Consider the following 20,543-nt stretch of genomic DNA (forward strand, 5'->3'; position numbering starts at 1 on the left):
GCTTCTGGTATTTGCCGCCAGGCCTAAACCAAACTAATGAAGCAAGTTTCTCTGATGATAAATTGAAAATGGTATTGTTTATCTGAAGAGTTTTCAGAAATCACTCTCATTCTAGAGAAAGAATCATTTCAAACCTAGATGATGACTCCTTTAGTGCCTGATCTTACCTCGCATATTTAAACAAGACTGAACTGGTGGAAACATATTTTATTCAGAGTTTCCAGTTTTGACACAGCTAATGGAATTGATGACCTTTGAAACTAATTTTTCAGCCACTTCTTTCACCTACTTTGTCTCCTTCAAAGAGCATTTGTGAGTAGCCTGGCTTTGTACTGACCGGGTTCTTCATTTATGAAAGTGACTTTTCCTTACATCTTCAGAATCTTTAAAACCAAACAGTGAAGATTCTTCTGGCATGTCCATTACATTATTGATGGAGTCAGAATACGTGTACAATATCATAATTCTCAATGACACACTTTTTAAGGATGCTGTGGTTATGGAAAGGTAGAGAATAGCAGTGCCCATCCTCAGAAAGATGATGATGTAATTGGGACAATACGTGTGAAAAGGTAAACTGCATAGGACATGTGCCACAAGAATGGTGTCATCAGTAAGTGATAAGGTGACTTGAAAGAGGAAACAATTACAGTCCTTGGGAGGAGGGTATGGTTAAGAAGCAAGGAAAAGGAATGACCTCAAGGACCAGAGAAATGAAGGAAATGGGTAGACCAGCTGTCTGGAACAAAGTCTAGCTCTAGTGATAGCCCTATAAAGTCTTTTCCTCCTCCTCCAGGTAGAATCCATACACCTTTCCATAGAGCTGTGTCTTTATATAACTTTCTGAAGGCCTCTTCTTCTTCTTTTTTTTTTTTTTTTTTAAGATTTTATGTATTTATTTGAGAAAGAGAGAGAGAGAAAGAGAGAGCGCACAAGCAGGGCAAGCAACAGAGGGAGAGAGAGAGGCAGGCTCTCCACTGAGCAGGAAGCCTGATGCAGGGCTCAATCCCAAGACTCCGAGATCATGACCTGAGCTGAAGGCTGATGCTCACCTGATTGAGCCACACAGGTGCCCCACGAAGGGTTCTACTATCATAAGAGGGTGATTATCCCCATGAACTCTCTTGGGGAATGGACATCCTTATTTTATAAGCACCACACCTACATGGGCTTCTAAAGTTCTCATGAATGAATATGATTTCTTACCAGTGTATAGACTAATATTTAAAATTATGTAAACAATTGGGGCACCTGGGTGGCTCAGTCAGTTAAGTGTCTGACTTGATTTTGGCTCAGGTCATGATTTCAGTGTTGTGGGATGGAGCCCTGCATCTGGGTGTGTGCTCAGTGGGTAGTCTGCTTGGATTCCCTCTCCTTCTCCCCCTCCTTCTGCTCACATTTTCTCTCTCTCAAATAAATAAATAAATAAATAAATAAATAAATAAATAAATAATGACCGATTCGATAGCATTTGGTACATTCACAATGTGGTGTCACCACCACCTCTCCCTGGCTCCACAATATTTATTTCCACCACTCCAAAGTGAAACTCCAAACCCATTAAGCACTTTCTCCCGTCTTCCCTTTTGTCTGGCCCCTAGCAACCACCAATCTGTGTTATGTCCATATGGATTTACCTCTTCTGAATATTTTATGTAAATGAAGTCAAACAATATGAGATCTTTTGTGTTTGGCTTCTTTCACTTACCATAATGTTTGCGAGAGTCATCCACATTGTAGAGCATATTAGTACCTCCTTCTTATGGCTGAAAAATACTCCATCCTGTGCACATAATACAATTTGCTTATCTGTTAGTGAACTTTTGGGCCATTCCCTTTGCTTTCAGCAAGGTTCCTACAAAAGGAACTATTTGGAAAACTGTAAATTTAGACAGGGTCTCATAAATATGAACCGAGATCCTCCTGGGATCACCATGTCAGCCCATAACACCCTCAGTTTGAGAGTGCACTCAGCTCCCCCGGCAGGGTTCGGAAAAACTCATAATTATAATCCTCATTTGTTTCTCAGCTTTACAACTTTGTGAGACAAACAGGATGGAAAAAATTTTCCCCACTTTATAGATGAGGAACCTAAATGCTGAAGTCAGGGGGCCTGACTGGAAGTGGTAAGAGTCAGGATGCAAGCCAGGTCTTATGACCAGATCTAGCCCCTACTGAGCACTTACCATTGACAAAAGCCACAGTGAAGGACAGAGTCTGGGTAGGAGGGAGCTTTGTGTGTCAGGAATAAATCTGATGGTGGATAAATGAAAGGAAACAATTGCAAGTCTGTAAAAGCCGGAATGAGCCTGGTCCCCAAGGACAGAGAATGTTTTTCTTGACCCAAACATGCCACCCTCGTTCTCCATCTTCTGCCCACACATCAAAGCATCTGACCAGGAATTCACATTTTGTCCCTGTGGGTCCCCTTCCTGCAGACTCGGGAAGGAGCTTTCCTGAATGTGGTGGGCATAGGGAGGGCAGAAAATGTTTGGAATGGGGGATCGGAGCATGCTGCCTATCACAGAGAGGTGCTCAGGCAATGTTAGCAGAATGAAGGAATGAATTGAATATGGTTCAAACACTTTTGAATCTTGCAACTTTTTCTGCTAGGCGATCCATTCTTTTTGCCTTGAAAACAAAAGCCAAAATCTCCATCAAACAGTGGCTGTCTACAGGTCTGAACCTGTGCCTCACACCCTCCTCTAGGAGAGGAAGGGGAGTAGAGCTTCTTCTGTGCATCAGTGGGATGGTAGCTAGACTGCTGTAGTAAAGAGACCTCAACATCAGAGGTTTTAAGAACACATGTGTTTAGAGATGCCTGGGTGGCTTGGTGGTTGAGTGTCTGCCTCTGGCTCAGGGCGTGATCCCAGGGTCCTGGGATCGAGTCCTGCATCAGGCTCCGTGCATGGAGCATGCTTCTCCTTCTGCCTATGTCTCTGCCTCTCTCAGTGTGTCTCTCATAAATAAATAAATAATTAATTAATTAATTAAAGGGAAAAAGAACATGTGTGTTTAAACCCCTCTCCTGTACAATTACAGGAGGTTAGGCAGCTTTGCTCTGCCTGGTCATTCAGAGACCCAGGTTCCTTCCAAGTCATTGCTCTATCACTCCAGGGACACTGTTGTCATCTGCTCACCAAAGCTTTTCCTGCAAGTTCCAACTGCTCAGTTGGTGGAAAGAGAGAAAAGCTCTGGGGAGGGATGCCTCTTCTCTCGATATCCTGCAGAGGTTGCATGTAGCACTTCTACTGAAAGATGAAGATCTTGATCTTCATCACCTGAGCATGCTAGCTGTAAGGGAGGCAGGGAAGTGTAGTTCAGCTGTATGCCCCAGAAAAAGGGGATAACAAGCTTTGCATCTTTACCCTCTGCCATATGCTTGCAGCTTGCTTCTAGAAGGTAGCATAGAAGGGTCACCTCTATTCCCAGGCAGAACATCTCGCTCATTGGCTAGAGTCTTTTTCCTGACCTTTTCACTTTCACATGGAAGGAATCAACTTTGAAGGATGCATAGAACCCCAGGCTTGCCTGTGGGAGGAAGGACCCTGGGTCTGGAGAGGTGGAGGAGAGGGAAACTAATGGTTTCCATTGAGAGGGATGAAGCAAGCATGGCCTGGGTATGAGAGACACTCATTAATTCACCAGGGTGGTCTCCTCTGAGACTTGGAAAAAGTAAATCTCGGCCAAGACATTCAGCTTCCTGCAGTGGGCAATGACTACGTGGAGGTTTTTTGTTTTGTTTTGTTTTTTTAAGATTTATTTATTCATGAGAGAGAGAGAGAGAGAGAGAGAGAGGCAGAGACATAGACAGAGGGAGAAGCAGGCTCTCTGTGGGTAGCCCGATGTGGGACTCGATCCCAGGACCCTGGGATCACACCCTGAGCTGAAGGCAGAGGCTCAACCATGGAGCCACCTAGGTGCTCCAGTATGTGGAGTTTTCAGAAAAGTTTCTGACAATACAGGGATTTATATAAATTTTCAAGGTGATTTTAGGGAGGATACCAATGCTCTCCCAAATGCACACATGCACACACACCCAGTACATTCCTACTGGGGGCCCCTGGTAATTGGGGAAGTGGGGCTGGCTGACCCAGCCCATGTCTTATGCTGATTGACAGCTTGGAAGTAAGCCCTGAACACCCAGGGAAGCTGGCCCAAGAAGATCTGGTCTCCATCAGGTGGCATCCATGTCTTCTCAGCCATCTGCCATGAACTGTCCAGCTGTGCTTGCCCTAAGCCAGAACCAGTTCTCTCAGACTTCTGGGACTCTCAAAAACAAGAGCTCTCTCCTAGGTTCTTAGGACAACATTGGGATGCTGTTAGGGAAGAAAAAACTGGCAAGCAAGGAATGCAGCACATGGCCAGCCGTCTTCACGATTCAGAGGCTGTCAGGACTCCAAGCCACCCCGGCCTCCCTGCCTCTGGCCTCCTTCACAGCGCAGTGGCCAGCAGTGACAACTGGGATCGCAGCAGCCCGTGTACTGGCCCCGCAGCAGAGCCCCTCCAGGCCTCGGCTTCCCACCAAGGAGGGTTCAGATTTCTCCATTTTATTCTTCAGAAGATCAGCTGCCCACATCGCGGAAATTTTGATACCATTTCCAGCAGCTTCCTGTTCATCTCATCCCTAAGAAGGTGCTGGGGATTGTCTCAACAGTGTCAAAACGCGAGATAAATTTTCATGCCAGCAGCAGGCCAGAATCACCAGGGGTTGGGGGTGGGGCAGAGGGACAGGACGGGAGTGAGCAGTCTCAGGCTGACACACTGCAGACCAAAGAAACACCGTTAGCTCTTTTCCGGCTCCAGGAATAAAGACTCCCCCAGAGGGCTGCACTGTTCTTCCCTATTATGGAGATGCGGCTTGGCAGAGGAGCACCGTTCCCAATAAACAGAGGTGGGCAGCACCCGTTCCCCGTCTTTTCCTTTGGGAGTCATACAGGCTCCAGTGGTAGCAGAGAAATCCTCCCCACCACGGCTTTCACTTTGTTTAAATCGACAACACCTTGTGGGGTTTATTGCTGTTCTTGGGGCCCGGGCCTTATTTGGTCTTTGGAAGCGACCAAACATCCCTGCTGAGTCATGGCCCTCGTACTGTGCTGGTTGGTACATGGGGGAGAGAAGGACAGAGGGGTTTTAAAAAAAAAAAAAAGAATTATTTATTTGAGCGGGTAGGGAAGGGGCAGAGGGAGAGAGAGAATCTCAAGCCAATACCCCGGTGAACAGGCCATGTGCAGGACTTGATCCCAGGACCCTGAGATCATGACCTGAGCCAAAATCAAGAGTGGGACACTCAAATGACTGAGCCCCCCAGGCACCCCCCAGAAGGTCCTTCAAAAAACTCAGAAGATGAGGCAAAGACACAGGGGAGTACATATGTTGTTTACGTCCATCCTGGTGTTATGAAGGGCCATCGCTTTTGTGGACACAGCGGACTCTCTCTTTGATGAGAAGGGAACTCTGCAGGCTGATGTCACTGATGGAAGGAGAGGCAGGGTGCGCATCACAGGAGACGTGTCGTCACACACACTGGGTTCCGACTCTTGGCAGCTCACCTACTGGCCGTGTTCCCCCAGGACAGCCATGGAGCCTCCGTGAGACTCAGTTGCTTCGTTGGGAAAATCGAACTAAGAACACTGCAGAAGGCAAGGGCGAGTGGAATGTGGCGGTATGGACAGGGGTCGCTTGGGGTCGCTGGGGGGTTGGTGCTGCTGGGCCATGGGCACAGGGCCTCCTGTGGTCACAGTTAGCTTTGGCAGATTTGCCATGGGTCAGGCTCAGGAACCTCTTCTCACTCGCCACGAGGGTGTGTGTTCCCACAGTGGCCAGTTAAGGCCACCCTGTCCCACGGAGATGGATGTATAGACCAGAGTGCCCAGGGTTGATTCAGAGTGAGGAATTCGGTCACCAGCAGCACCGGGCAGACATTCCCAGCTGATGGTGAGTAATGGGGGACGATGTCTGGTAGGCGTGGCTAAGCAACAAGGGGAACCAGTGAAATCTGCTGAATGCAAGGGTCTCGTATCCCCACCCCACGGTCCCACAAACAGCCTGCACTGAGATTCTCCATCGTGCAGATTTATTAGCTCCCCAGCCAGGGTCCTTTCCCCCTTCTGACAACACATTTTTATCTAGGCATCACCAGCCACACCCCATGGGCTTCAGAGCAACAGACTCCACCCCCCGGGTCCCACTCCAGACTGGACCATGACTGAGGCCCCAAAACCCATAAAAAATTCTATACTCCCACCAAGTCAGCAGGAGAGGCAGCTACGTGATTTCGTCTGACCCAGTCAGGATGGATCTCAGGAATCTTGCTGGAAATGTGGGGGCAGACCGCTCTCACTTCTGTCCTCTGTAGGATGTGGATATGCTCCTAAAACAGCTGCAGGTGATTTAGCTGCAGCTCCAAGAAGGGCAGGCTGAGGATTAGGCTGACCCACGGGGGAGGGCGTAGCTGAGAGAATAGGAAAACACATCTGGAATCCTGATTAAGCTGTGCCTGAAGCTACTTCCTCCAGACAAACGCTTTTCAATCAAAGAAGGGGGGGAAGGGAGGGGTGGCTTGGGTGGCACTACCCTTTGGGGCATTTCAGAGATGTATAGGGTTCTTTTGGTTGTCACAGTGATTGGGGATGGTGCATGTTCTTGGCACTTCATTTGCAGGTGCTAGGGATGTTAAGTATTCTGTAATGTGTTGACTTTTCTACTCAACGAGAACTCTGTAGTCCTGCAAGACTTATGTATGTCTTATTTGACATCAATGTTGGTGAAAACTCTGTTGTTTTAGTCTGGGTTGTCCCAAGGAGCAGAGCTCAAAGTATAAGCTTATGTGTGGCTTATTTAGGAGGCAATTTTAGGAAGCAGAGAGAATTTAATGATAAATTTTATATGTCAAATCAACTGGACCTCAGAGTGCCCAGACATTTGGCTAAACATTCTAGGTGTGTCTGTGAAGGTGTTTTTGGATGAGGTTGACATTTGAATTAATAGACTGTATAAAGCAGATTGTTCTCCTTAATGGGGTGGGCCTCATCTAATCAGTTGAAGGCCTAAATAGGATAAAAGGTTGAGTTGGCTGTGTCCAACTCTCTCTGCATCTTAGAGCTGGGACATGGGTCTTCTGCTGTCCTGGATTCAGATTCCTTTTTTTTAGAATTTTTTTTAAGATTTATTTATTCATTCAGAGAGAGAGAGAGAGAGAGAGAGAAAGGCAGAGACACAGGCAGAGGGAGAAGCAAGCTCCACGCAGGAAGCCCGACGCGGGACTCAATCCTAGGTCCCCAGGATCACACCCCAGGCCGCAGGAAGCGCCAAACCGCTGCACCACTGGGGCTGCCCTGGATTCAGATTCTAACTGAAATGTACATTATAGGCTTTCCTGCTTCTCAGGCTTCAGACTTGGATAGAACTACACCATCAGCTCTCCTGGATCTCCAGCTTGCTAACTGCAGATCTTGGAAGTGCCCAGCCTCCATCCTCATGTGAGCTAGTTCTAGTTCCTCATAATAAATAAAACACCTGTGTGTCACACACACACACACACACACACACGAAGGTATATACAGGTATATGAAAGGATATGTACATAAAGGTTTCCCCCACTTTTTGAAAGTTCATGTTATGTACTTTTTTTTTTTTTATGATAGTCACAGAGAGAGAGAGAGAGGCAGAGACACAGGCAGAGGGAGAAGCAGGCTCCATGCACCAGGAGCCCGACGTGGGACTCGATCCCGGGTCTCCAGGATCGCGCCCTGGGCCAAAGGCAGCCGCTAAACTGCTGCGCCACCCAGGGATCCCCATGTTATGTACTTTTTAATGAAAGATCTGTGCTAGTACCTGTTCTCACTAACTGAAAGATATTCACAGACTATTTTCACTTTTAAGAGAAAAGGTGAAAAGAAAAAATTGCCTCAGCATCCATTTTGCAGGAGGCTGTTACAGGGGCAGCACCTGGAGCAGTGAGAAGGGCCCCCCGGCTCCTTCCTCAGGACCCACACGCAGCATCTCAGCATCGGGCCGCCAGAACCTTGAACTGTGTCTGTGAGCCTCTGTGCTTTTTCTTGACTTGGTTTGTGCATCCATTAGCAAGATGAGTCCTTATGGTATTAGAAAGGCCTGCAGGGGTTATTTTTGGGGGTCTGGGAATGCTCAAATAATTTTCCATATAAATTAAGATAGCTGCTTCTTCATCGTACACCGTTGGGCTCGTGAAAGATTTTGTAGGAACACTTTACTTTCAGATAGCTGGGGAAGCCCGCAGATGTAGGTCTCCCATCATTCTGTTTCTCTAAAGAACACTGACTAATCCAGAGGGTGACATAAAGAAGGAGAAAGGCCACTGGTAGTCATAGGTTCAATCCTGCCTGAAGAAGGAGAGGCGAAGGCATCCACCCATGGTTCCTTGCTGGCTGAGAATATCCAGAGGCTACACTCCTTGCCACCTCCTCTCTGTGCATGTGCTGTAAGAGAGCCCCCCTGTATTATGCTGAGTGAAGTAAGTCAGTCGGAGAAGGACAAACATTATATGTTCTCATTCATTTGAGGGATATAAATAATAGTGAAAGGGAATATAAGGGAAGGGGGAAGAAATGTGTGGGAAATGTCAGAAAGGGAGACAGAACGTAAAGACTGCTAACTCTGGGAAACGAACTAGGGGTGGTAGAAGGGGAGGAGGGCGGGGGGTGGGAGTGAATGGGTGACGGGCACTGGGGGTTATTCTGTATGTTAGTAAATTGAACACCAATAAAAAAAAAAAAAGAAAAAAAAAAGAGAGCCCCCCTGGGTGATGCCTGGGTGGTTCAGTGGTTGAGTGTCTGCCTTCGGCTCAGAGCATGATCCCAGGGTCCTGAGATCAAGGTCTGCATCAAGCTCTGTGCACAAAGCCCTCTGCCTATGTCTCTGCCTCTTTTTCTCTGTGTCTCTCATGAATAAATAAATAAAATCTTAAAAAAAGATATATATATATAAAAAGAGAGCCCCCCCTCCCCTCCAGCAGCCACGACATGGAGAAGCCAGAACAGAAAGTCGGAGTCCTGGAGTGTCCCCCAGGCAAACCCCCCTTTGCTAAAGGCCGAAGTCTGCACAGGAGTGAGCAGCACAAGAGCTGGAATACCAGTCTGGCAGGCAGAGTATCGGTCCGATCCCCAGAACCTGTATGTGTTGCCCTGCAGCAAAAGGGACTTTGCAGGTGTGCTCGTGTGCAGGACTTTGAGGTGGACAGATTGCCCTGGGTCATCTGGTGTGGCCTGATGGCATCACCACACCTCTGATAAGAGCGGCCCCTGAGAGTCTGAGTCAGAGAAAAAACAGCCTCGGGAACTCCTTGACTTCAGCACAGAAGCTGGTTTGGGGCTTCTGGCTTCTAGAACTGTAAGAGAATAAGCATGTTAAGAGTGACTTAAGCATGTTAGGAGTGGCTATGTTTGGTGGAAATTTGTTACTGCAGCCATGGAAAGTGCATACATGAGGAGGGTCTGAGCGGACACGGGGCATCTGATACACCTGACTACAGACAATGGAGCCCAGAAGCTAATCCATTCAAGTGAAAACCCAGAGCACCTTTCCTTTCTTTTTCTTTTTTTCTCAAAGATTTTATTTATTTATTTGAGAGAGAGAGCTCACACATGTGAGCAGGGAGAGGGGCAGATGGAGAGGGAGAGAGAATCTCAGGCAGACTCCATGCTGAGCGGGGAGCCCAACATGGGGCTGGATCCCACAACCCTGCAATCATGACTTGAGCTAAAACCAAGAGTCAGACATTTAACCAACTGAGCCAGGTAGGTGCCCCCAGAGCACCTTCTCCGCAATGTACAGTAGACAGGCTTTCCAGGGAACACTGGCCTCCACTTTATCCAGAGCTTCACTGAGAGCAGGTCCCCATTTCAGGAAATCCCATCAGCTAAGGCAGAGCTCCTTGTGCTAGCTGACCCATGAATCAACACCCATCACTCTGTGCTTGTCACAGTCATGCTGTATGGAGCTTCCAACACAGGCACCAGTATCTTACACCCCTACCACCACCTATAAGACAGGCCTGATATTTCGCAGGTGGCATCCTGCCACCCCCCACCACTTCATTCCTTCGGAACTACACTCTTCCACCAAGCTGTGATTCAGTCTAAAAATTACTCCCCGCCAAGTGCTCTAAGCAGCCCACTCCGCTGGAGTCGGTACCCAAGACCATGCTCTTCCAATTCAGAACAGGTAGCTGCCTTGGCTCTAGGCCACTCCATTCTCCTACTCTGGGGCCTTGGCTCAGACCCCTCCTGGGAGGCCCCCACCCCCAAGGTGGTGACCAGAGCCTCTTACCACCTTTCACTGGGCTGCTGTGCTCATCACATCTGTCTCTCGGTTTGCAATGTGCCTGGCGATTTCTCTCTCCCCCTCTAAATGCAAGCTTCTTGAGAATGGAAGCTGTGACCTGTCCCCTGATGGGGAGTGGGAGCTCAATAAATCTTTGGTAAAACCAGGTGTGCAGAGGGACACAAGGGTCACCCGCTGCCGAATGGCCCTCAGTTGGGGGAGTCACGGCACAGGTCAGGGCCAGGGAGGGGCCAGGGATGCTTGAGATCAGCAGCATCTTACTCAGGACTCAGCACAGTGAGTCACAGGACCAGTCAGGGCCATGGTGGAGGATCCAGCACAGAGGTGGGCTGCAAGTGTCCTGGGGGACATGGACAGGTGTCAGGGGTCTGGGTAGCAACAACTGCGTGCCGGGTGATGACACTGGAGGCCGAAGTGGACGGCTGCTGGGTGGGCTGGGCATCCTCCCTGGGTGGTCCCAGTCCGGTTCTCCAGCTCCCAGTCAATTACATGAGTTCCACCTACCCTTCCAGTAAACCCCTAGCCCCAACCTGTCTCAGATTCTTGCCTACTCACCCCAGCTTCCTTCTTCCCATGTCTTGCATCAGACCTCCACCTCACCCCCCCATCCCTGGGTGAGATCCACCCGGCTCCCCAGTGCTCCCCCTGCCCCGCACATATCGGGGTTCAGTTCCCGGTTTCCCCTATGCTCTGGCTGCCCCAGGATACTGCCCTCACTCCCCAGGCCTGCCAGGATTGTTGGGATTCCCACTCCCGTGAGACAGACCCAAAACCTGGAGATGCTATTAGCTCAAGACCCATGTTCTTTTGTTCATAGGCTCCTATGTTTCATTTCACTCTCCGGCACTATGTGTAATGAGAAACTATTTTCTTAGTTTAGAAGGAGTGCGACCTGCCCAGGGTCAGCTTTGGTTTCTCCCCGCTCTTCCCAGGGTCCCACCAGGACCACAGGAAAGTGACATTAATCTTTAGTGATTCCTTATTTTGTTAACCTGTGAAGGGCTCCAGGCTCAATGAAATTCTCTTGATAGAGGAGAGTAGAGAGATTAGTTCTGCGCCCCTGCCACAAGGCCCGGAATGCGTGCCAGCCCTGGTCCACATGTAACGGAGAGGCTGTCAGTGTCTCACCAGCTCTGTGCTGGGCACAAGCGTCCCCAATGTGTGAATGCAGAATGGAGGCACCGAGGGACTTCCTAAAGGTCACACAGCTAGCGACCAGCAGTCCTGGATGCTAAGCCCTGTAAGATGGAAATAAGAAGCAAAAAGGCAAATGAGGGAAGAATGAGGAAAAAGAGAACAGCAGAGTATAACACCTCCTGGAAAACCATTAGAATTCCCTAATGAGACAATCTTTGTCTTCCAGAAGCTGGGGCAAAGAGCTAGCACAAGGGACTGTGGGCCAAGCAATACACATTTTCCTTAAAAAAATAAAAAGAAAGAAAGAAACTACTCTAGGTTTTAAAGTCCATTGGCTGGGGGACCAGAGAGAACCATCTCCTGTCCCTTCTCCAAAACAACAAACTTCCTCTTACAAAAAGGGGACCACAATGGCGATTTAACACAAACACAACTCTTCTGAAAAAACTTGCATATAGCATTTCACCGTACCACCAGAGCCTCAGAGCTGATGGCACTGGGTTGTGATAAAAGACAGAGACCCACGTGGATGCAGTTTTGGGTCTGGATGCCTCCCAGGCCTCGGAGTGCAGGAGACTGTCCTCAGCCCGCACCCCATTCTGCCCGGCAAGCAAAGTGTGGTGTATCCAACAACACACAGGAGGCTTAGTCCCTGGGCTCTGGGGCTCAGAGCTGACACAGCGGGGTCTGTAACCCTAAAGGTCCATTGTGTTGACCAATAGTGGTCAGGCCCCCAGAGAAGGGCTTCTCCATTCCTCTTGCCCTGTATTTTCAAAACACAAGGTGATTCCATCTGAAGGCCACGAGCTTATGGGCTGTGTGGCTGCCAAAACTGCGGATGGATGCTGTTTCTGGAGCAGGGACATCTGAGCACTGGAAGAATGCGGGTAAGAGATGAATTAGTTAAGTGGCTCAGCCCTCTGCCCAGTGTGGGTGGGACGTGCTCATGGGCCACACAGCAGCATTTCCAGGAGGGCCTCCAGCACCGTGGGCTCCCAGGCGTGGTTCTGGAGGCCCTCAGAGAGCAGTTTGCCTCAGCTGAGCAAGCCGGTCATGGAACATTCTGCAGTGCTAACCAACCCTTTAATCTGTATACACAGTTGGTGCTCATGACTTGCAGTGATCGTGGTCTGTAAGATCACCACAAACATTGAGTGACTGATTCCAAACTGTTGTTCCTACTGGAAACGCAGGACCAGATTCCTACGTGTCTCTGCTCACAGTATCTTTGTCAACTGATTGGTACATACCTTGTTTTATGTGTGTTTCTGTATAGAGAAACCATATTTAGTACATACTGTTGTTTCACTGACCTTGAACTCGTGCCTGAATAAGACGTAGCTAACACAGTTTTCTCTATAGGCACTTCACAGCCTTCTAGGTTCAGGATTGCTGCACTGCACACCACTCTGTGCTTGGGGACCAATTCAGACAGCAAAGCCACGCCCTAAAAAGCACAGAAAGTTGAGAAATGTGGGACTAAATAGACCACAGGAAGGACACTTGTTCTCAGCACTTAAGAGTGAAACAGGAGACAGAGTGCCATCTTATTGGACCTTAGCTTGGAGCACACGCATCAGGCGATCCGTCATCATGAGGCTGGGCATGTCTGCAAATGACTCAGGAAGCACTACAAGTATTGATCAGGGGTTACAAAAATGTTAGTGCGTAGGTGAATTCATACACACACAATGATGAGTAAGGAGGATGGCGTGTGTGTTGATCCCCATGTAACTGGCATGAAATGAGACCCCGACTTTCTTTATTATGTTAATTAGTGAAGTATGGAAGGCTAAGATGCAAATAGTTTTATTTTTATAAAAAGATGTAATAAGATTTAATTAAATTTTCAAGAGTTTATAAAAATTTTATTTAAATAATTTTGATAAAAATGTTTATATTCATTAATTAGAACGATTTGGTCTTCACATTTATTTATTTTTTTATTTTTTTATTTTTTAAAGATTTTATTTATGTACTCACGAGAGACATGGAGAGAGAGGCAGAGACACAGGCAGAGGGAGAAGCAGGCTCCCTGCGAGGAGCCCAATGCCGGACTCAGTCCCACGACCCCAGGATCATGCCCTGAGCTGAAGGCAGAAGCTCAACCGCTGAGCCACCCAGGCATCCCGGCTTTTACTTTTAATTGGCAAGTTTATATATTTTATTTTTTCATTTTTAATTTTTTTAAAGAGATTTTTTAAAATTTTATTTATTTAGCTTTTTAAAGTAGGTTCCATGCTCAACATGGCTTAAACTCACAGCTCTGAGATCAAGAGTCACATACTCTACTGACTGAACCAACCAGGCACTCGATATCTAAGTATTTTATTTTATTTTATTTTGATATTTAAGTATCTTAAAAGAAAAATAATTTTCGGCACCTGGATGGCTCAGTGGTTGCATGGCTGCCTTTGGCTCAGGTCATGATCCTGGAGTTCCAGGATGGAGTCCCACATCAAGCTCCCCACAGGGAGCCTGCTTCTCCCTCTGCCTATGTCTCTGCCTCTCTCTGTGTCTCTCATGAATAAATACATAAAATTACATTTATAAAAAAATTAAAAAGAAAAAGAAAAATAATTTTCTAAAAAAACATGTCATTTTATGTTTCCTTTATATTTTTGTGAAAATATACTAAAATTTTGTGAAAAAAATAAAATTTTGTGTACTTTGAATATAATTGCTTTTATTATTTACCCTTTAGATCATTACTGTTTGGAAAATAAATTATGTGAATATCTAATTATAATTATAATGAATAATGTTACTAAAATGAAAACAATTTATATGGAGGGGTGCCTGGGTGGATTAGCTGGTTAAGCATCTGACTCTTGGTTTCAGCTCAGGTCATGATCTCAGGGTCATGAGATGAAGTCACATGCCAGGCTCTGAGCTTGGGGGGCAAGGTATGGTCTGCTTGAGACCCTCTCTCTCTACCTCTCCCTCTGTCCCCACCCCCTGACTCTGACTTTCTCTCTCTCTCAAAGTCTTTCAAAAAATTTATATGGACCAAATACTATGATAATATGTGAATTATGCATGTCTTTATCTTGTTACTCATCTAGAAACCACCAGTCCATCATCAAACAGCAGGCATGTCCTACAATAATAAAATGTGGATGTCTTTGATATTTTGGTGACTTATGGTCACATAAAAATCATAGCTTTACACATATTTTTAAATGTTTTTGCTATAAAAATAATACAAGAGTGGAATTTGTCTTATTTAGGAGCTTATTGGTGTGATTTATTGCCTCTCACTATTTAGACACAGAGCATGAGGGGCTCTATTTGTGCTCTTGCCCTGGGGCCCACGTGCATCAGGTGAGGGGCTGTTACCATGGAGACTGAGGGTTTTGGGGTGTTTGGTGTGTCATGAAGAGCAGCAGCCAGCCCAGCACACATGTTGATATTCTGGTCAGGCCCAAACCTAAACTTCAGAACAAGGCAGAATGATAGCTTCGAATTAAGCTGGAAACCCCAGCAACCTGCTAAAGGTCATCCCAAGGCTGGAGAAGCCACCTGGCGGGCCGGTAGGGTTAGTGGAGGGGTTCAGAGCATGCAGGCTGCCCCTGATGGGAGGGCGGAGGCAGGGGGAGGATCCCTGTGGAGGCTGGTTGGGTGGGGGGGGGTGCAGAAGGTCCTTTGCTTGCTTGGCTGATCCGAACAGGGGCTAAATACCAGGCACCATCCTGCTCTGGAGGGAATGCCACACGCCTCTCTAGTGGGGCTGCATCCAGGTCCTGGGTGCACTCACAGCTCCACCACTCTGAGCACGGAAGGTTCTAGGCTGCCGAGCCGTGTCCTGGGGCTCCCACCTCTGACTATCCCTGAGCCAAGGCTCCTCCTGAGTGTGTCTGCAGGGAGCTGAGGACCACGCATGGAGGCTGTCCTCCCAGAGATGCTTCCAGTCGGGGTTGTGAACCCTCTGAACAAAGATTTAGGGGAGGTGAAGCCTTGGGGAACACAGAAAGTGACCTGGGCTCTACTTCCAGTTTCTCATTTCCGTACTAACTAGCTGTGCGACCTTGGACGATTGCTTTAACCTCTACGGGCCTCTGCTTCCTCATCTTGAAAACAATAGCATAGTCTTAGGTGATTTTTAAGGTCTCTCTGGCTTTGGAACTCCACGGCTGATCTGCCAGAGGGATTCCTTCTGTGTGTTTTGGACTATGTCCAGTATCAGGATTACTTACTCCAAAAAGCAGTTGTTCTTTTGTCTGTTGGCCTCAGGGGGAGCCCGGAAATTTTATGATGTTATGGGCCAGGGAGTGACTGGCAGCCGGGGCCCCCTGTCTCTGTGCCCTCATCACTGGAGATGGCGGAGACCCACCGATGGAGGTCACCCCAGCCTCATTCTCTGGTCACCCTCACTACCTTCAAGGAAGGGCGCATAAGACAATAGCCTCTTTGATGGCACCAAGTCTATGGGACTGTGACAAGCACCCGTTGGGTTCGGCTTGTAACCTTTTTAAGCCGTGACATATCTTTATCCATTTATTCCATAAATATTTAAATGGGGGTTGATACTACCTACATCATAGTATGGCTGTCAAGAGTGAGCAGTTCATAGAGAACTGTGGATGGTGCCCTACAAAAAAATGCCAATAAACTTTAGCTGTGGAGCACCTGCTACAGGCCAGGCACGTGCTAGATGCCCGATGCCAAAAGGAGGAAGGCCGGCCCCCATGGGAGCGGATGGAGGGGAGAAGGGCATGCGCACAGCAGCGAACCGTGGGAGATGATGTAACCCAGGAGGAACAGCAGTTATGGGGGTGTGGACATGGAGGTGCTGATCTCTTTTGGGGCGGGAGAGAAGAATGGAAGGTCTGGTGGACATCCGTGGCTCCCCTACACCCAGTATCTCATCCCTTCCACTAGGCAGGTAGGGCTGATCCCAGATAAGAGCCAGTGACCCATGTATGGCCAATCACAGTATCTACATCCCCGGCAACAATCACTGGCTCAGGGGTGAGCAGGTGACACACAAGGGGACAATCAGAAAGTTACTGAGGACTTTCATCAGACCTACCAGAAAAGCTTTCATTCTCTCTTGGTCTAGGATCGTGAGTTTTAAGGAAAAGGCATGCCTAGAGCTCCTAGTGACTATCTCTAACTGTAAGTAGAGAGAGACTGAACCTATGTCAGAGGATAAAGCTGGGAGGGAGGGAGAAGGACAGGGAGATAAAAGAAACAGAGAGACACAGAGAGGAATCATGGCATTCTAAACCTCTGGAGCCAGCTATGCCTGAAGCTACAACCACTCCTAGTTATATCAGCCGGTAAAGCACCCCTTTGCCAAGACTAGATTATGTTGGGTTTCACACATTTGCAATAATCAGCCTTGGCTAATACAGAACATTTTTGGCCTACTTTAAATACAGAAAAATTTAAAGGAGAGAACATGTGAGCTGAAATTTGAAGAACATGCAGAATTTTATCAGATAAAGAAGTAACATTAATCCTTGGGATTCAGGCACAAATCATTCCCAGGAATTCTTGGGATGTCCCCCAAATCATATCCTGCATTTTCACACTTAATTTACTTGTTTTTAAATGTGAATGAATGACATAATAACAAACGATGGGTCATGTTTCTGTGGTAGGGTTTTATAATAGGTTTTTCAGAAGCTGCCCTTTTTAAAAAGGATATAATAATAAATGCACAATTTATGGTTGTTAAGAGGAAATATATGATGCTTGTAGATTATATATTTCAGTAATGAAAAAAATCTCTACCTGAAGTAGACATTTGTAATGGAAAACATTGAAAGGAGAGATGATGCATAGAAAATAAATACCAAATGCAAGTCATTTAAACAGAGAAGGCATTAATTGCCCTAAAGAACCAGCTCTGGGATGCCTGGGTGGCTCCGTGGTTGAGCATCTGCTTCTGGCTCAGGTTGTGATCCCTGTATGATGGAGTCACGCATGGGGCTCCTCGAAGAGAACCTGCTTCTCCCTCTGCCTGTGTCTCTGCCTCTCTCTCTCTGTCTCTCATGAATAAATAAATAAAATATTTTTTAAAGTGTTTTGTTTCCTTACCCTGATTTATGTTTTGCCTCTGAACTCAATATTGTTTTTGGTAATTCAGACTTTAGACCATCAGCAGGTTCCATGGCCACAACACTTTCGCTTCCTGTGTCTTTCTTCCCAGGGTCCAGCCAGGCGGGTGGGTGTTCAGCAGAGTCCATGCACTCTGGCTGGTGGGAAGGCAGGCTGCTCATAGCCCTGCTCCACCTTGGGGGTCTCCAGGCAGCTTTTGGCTTTCCCCCAGAATCCACCCTCTGTCTAAGACCATGCAGGGGCCAAACCCCCTGACTTCTGGACAGTTCAGTGTCCCTCCTCTCCTCATCTCTGTCCCCACCAGTTCCAGGGCCCTCAGCCACCCTTACCACTGAGCTCTGCCCCCAGTTTACCGAGACCATCTGTCTCTGCATCTACTTGTGTGGGCTTAGAGGGTGGCTCCAGGAGAAAGAAGCCCTGGGGGATGTGGGGCCACCTGTGTGCGCCCCTGCTCTCTACCACCTCAGCCCCATGTTGCTGGTTGTCCAATTTCTAGAAACAGGTGTCTCAGCTGCTTGCCCATTTTTTTTTTGTTGTTGTTGTTGTTGTTTAAGCTGCCCACTATTTCTAGTACCTGTCCCTCCGACATGGCCAGATATGAAAGCCCTTCCCTGGTTTCTAGCAGAAAATTGCATTATTGTTTCTACACACTGTCCAGGTTTATAACATGTATGTTCTATTAGGCAGTCTTTCTTTTCTTTTTAGCAACAATTCTGTATTTTTAAAAAAGATTTTATTTATTGATTCATGAGAGACACAGAGAGGGTCAGAGAAATAGGTAGAGGGAGAAGCAGGATCCCTGCAGGGAGCCCAATACGGGACTCGATCCCAGGACCCCAGGATCACGCCTTGAGCCAAAGGAAGATGCTCAACTGCTGAGCCACCCAGGCATCCCAGCAACAATTCTATATTTAAATGGATTCAGTATTCTCCCCCAGGTCTTTTACAGTGATCTCTCCATTCTTGGTTCTTCATTTCATTCATTCCCTACAGGCTTGATTTTATAACAAGCAGGTTATTTTTTTTTTTTTTTCCAGGAAGGACTAAGGGTGCTCCATTCCCTAAGCCCTTTGTGAACACCTGCCTTTTGTCTTCCTACTGAAGTGGCACCTCGTCTGGCTATCCTTCTTGGTCATGCTCTCCTTACAGTGCTGCTTTCTTCCCTAGTTATTTCCCTAGTGATTAAAAAGACCTTGTGAAATGTTTAGAATATTGTTTCCTTTATTCTTCTGAAATATTGACACCTGCAGGAATGTGAATAATGTACAGATGAAAAGTCATCATAACACACCGCATGAACTCATCAGGCAGCTGGAACCTGGAGCGTCGCTGCTGTGGGTGCTCTCTCTGTGCTCCTCCCATGCTCACCTCCCACTCCAGTCCTCACAGGGAAGCACTACCCTAGTTCCTTCGGAGATGGACCGTGACATTATCTTCCAGTGATACACCACCTAATTTTGTTTGCTTTTTTTTTTTTTAATTTTGTTTGCTTTTTAATGTGATAAACACAGCCTGTTTCTGAGACTCGGCAACACGGATGTGTGTGTTTGTGGTTCATTTATTATGGCTGCGGTAAGGAGCATAATCAATGTATGAATTTATGAATAAACTGCAATGTCCTTACCCATTCAGCGGACAGTCAGGTTGCTTCTGTTTTTTTTTTTTTTTCCCCTACCACAAGCAGTACTGTTACGAACATTCTTGTGCCTGACTTCCCGCATAACTGCGATCACTTTTGTAGAATATATATAATATATCCAAGTGTGAAATCAGTAAGATTGCAGCCAAGGTACACATTCAGGTTTGCCAGCTAATGCCAGATAGTTAGAGGTTAAACAAGCCAGCAACAATGGTAGACGGCCTTCCCCTGGCTCCATCTCCCTACCTGGAATGTCACTGTATGTGGGAGACAGAGTCCCATGGCCTGTTGTTGCTCACCTGGAGTGGTTTGGTTTTTCTGTGAAAATGGTTGAAGAATTTTTTTCTAATTTTTTAAAAAAGATATTTTTATTTATGCATTCATGAGAGACACACGCACACAGAGAGGCAGAGAATAGGCAGAGGGAGAAGCAGGCTCCCTGTGGGGATCCCAATGCAGGACTCGATCCCAAGACCCCAGGATCATGCTCTGAGCCAAAGGCAGATGCTCAACCATTGAGCCATCCAGGTGCCTCAAAGAATCTTTTCTTCATCACCAAAGTCCACTCATTTCTGCCTGACATTTTCTAGGAACACGGTTTATTCTGCTCAATTGTGCACGCAGCCCTTCTTTTCAAGGAAATTTGACTGATCATACATCTGCACACACCTTTGTCCTGCGTGTTGGGCTCTCTCCTCTCAGGCCCATCAATCATCCTTTTATTTAATACTGCTTTTCTCTCTCCAACATCTATTTCTTTCCTGTTCTCATTTATATTCATGGTGATGATCATAAGCCTCTAACCTCTCCTGAACATCACAATTCAAATGTCAACAGTATTTATTCTGTTCTTATTTCCAGTTGATACTTTAATTCTATCATGACCTTGCCTTGGGATCTCCCTCCTCCTCTCTCTCATCCTGCTGTTTCGTTGTCTCATCTCTGAGTCCTCGTTTTGCTGGATTCGTGTTCAAATCAAGCTGTAGAGCACAAACTCCTGTCTTCTGGAACTTTCTTCTGATGCTTGAGTTATGATGTCTTCTCACGTGGAGGCTGGCCTTTGCCTGCTGCATCCCCCCTTCCCTCTGTGGCCTGTTTTCATAGCTGTGAGGCTTCTCCTTCCCATCTGCTCACACCCTGGGCACCCGTTGGTTTAATTTGTTCTGATGGAGGGTGGGTGACTTCTTGACTCTGCCCTCTTATACCTGAGATCAGTTTGTTTTTCTCTCTGTGTCGTTGTGGGTTCAGGGGACCTCGGGGACAGGAAGCTCAGTGGATGGAGTGCTGGCCGTAGAAAGCTGGGGTCTCTCCCTCTCTGCACTTTTGGAGATATGTCTGGCTGGGCAGCACACTGAAGGTTTTCATTGTTGCCGGGCTC

General features: G+C 47.1%; 1 long non-coding RNA gene across 2 annotated transcripts; it reads left to right on the plus strand.

Annotated features, from left to right (window-relative positions):
• Positions 1-4,760: 4,760 nt before the first annotated feature.
• Positions 4,761-19,164, plus strand: LOC111096714. 2 transcript variants are annotated; one of them, XR_005362269.1, is made up of 3 exons: positions 4,761-4,894; positions 5,406-5,665; positions 18,564-19,164. It is a non-coding gene; the product is annotated as an uncharacterized LOC111096714 (long non-coding RNA). The 2 variants fall into 2 exon arrangements; XR_005362268.1 differs by lacking the exon at positions 4,761-4,894 and having other exon boundaries at positions 4,917-5,665.
• Positions 19,165-20,543: the final 1,379 nt, after the last annotated feature.

Source organism: Canis lupus, chromosome 7, assembly GCF_011100685.1.
Source record: "Canis lupus familiaris isolate Mischka breed German Shepherd chromosome 7, alternate assembly UU_Cfam_GSD_1.0, whole genome shotgun sequence".
NCBI lineage: Eukaryota > Metazoa > Chordata > Mammalia > Carnivora > Canidae > Canis > Canis lupus.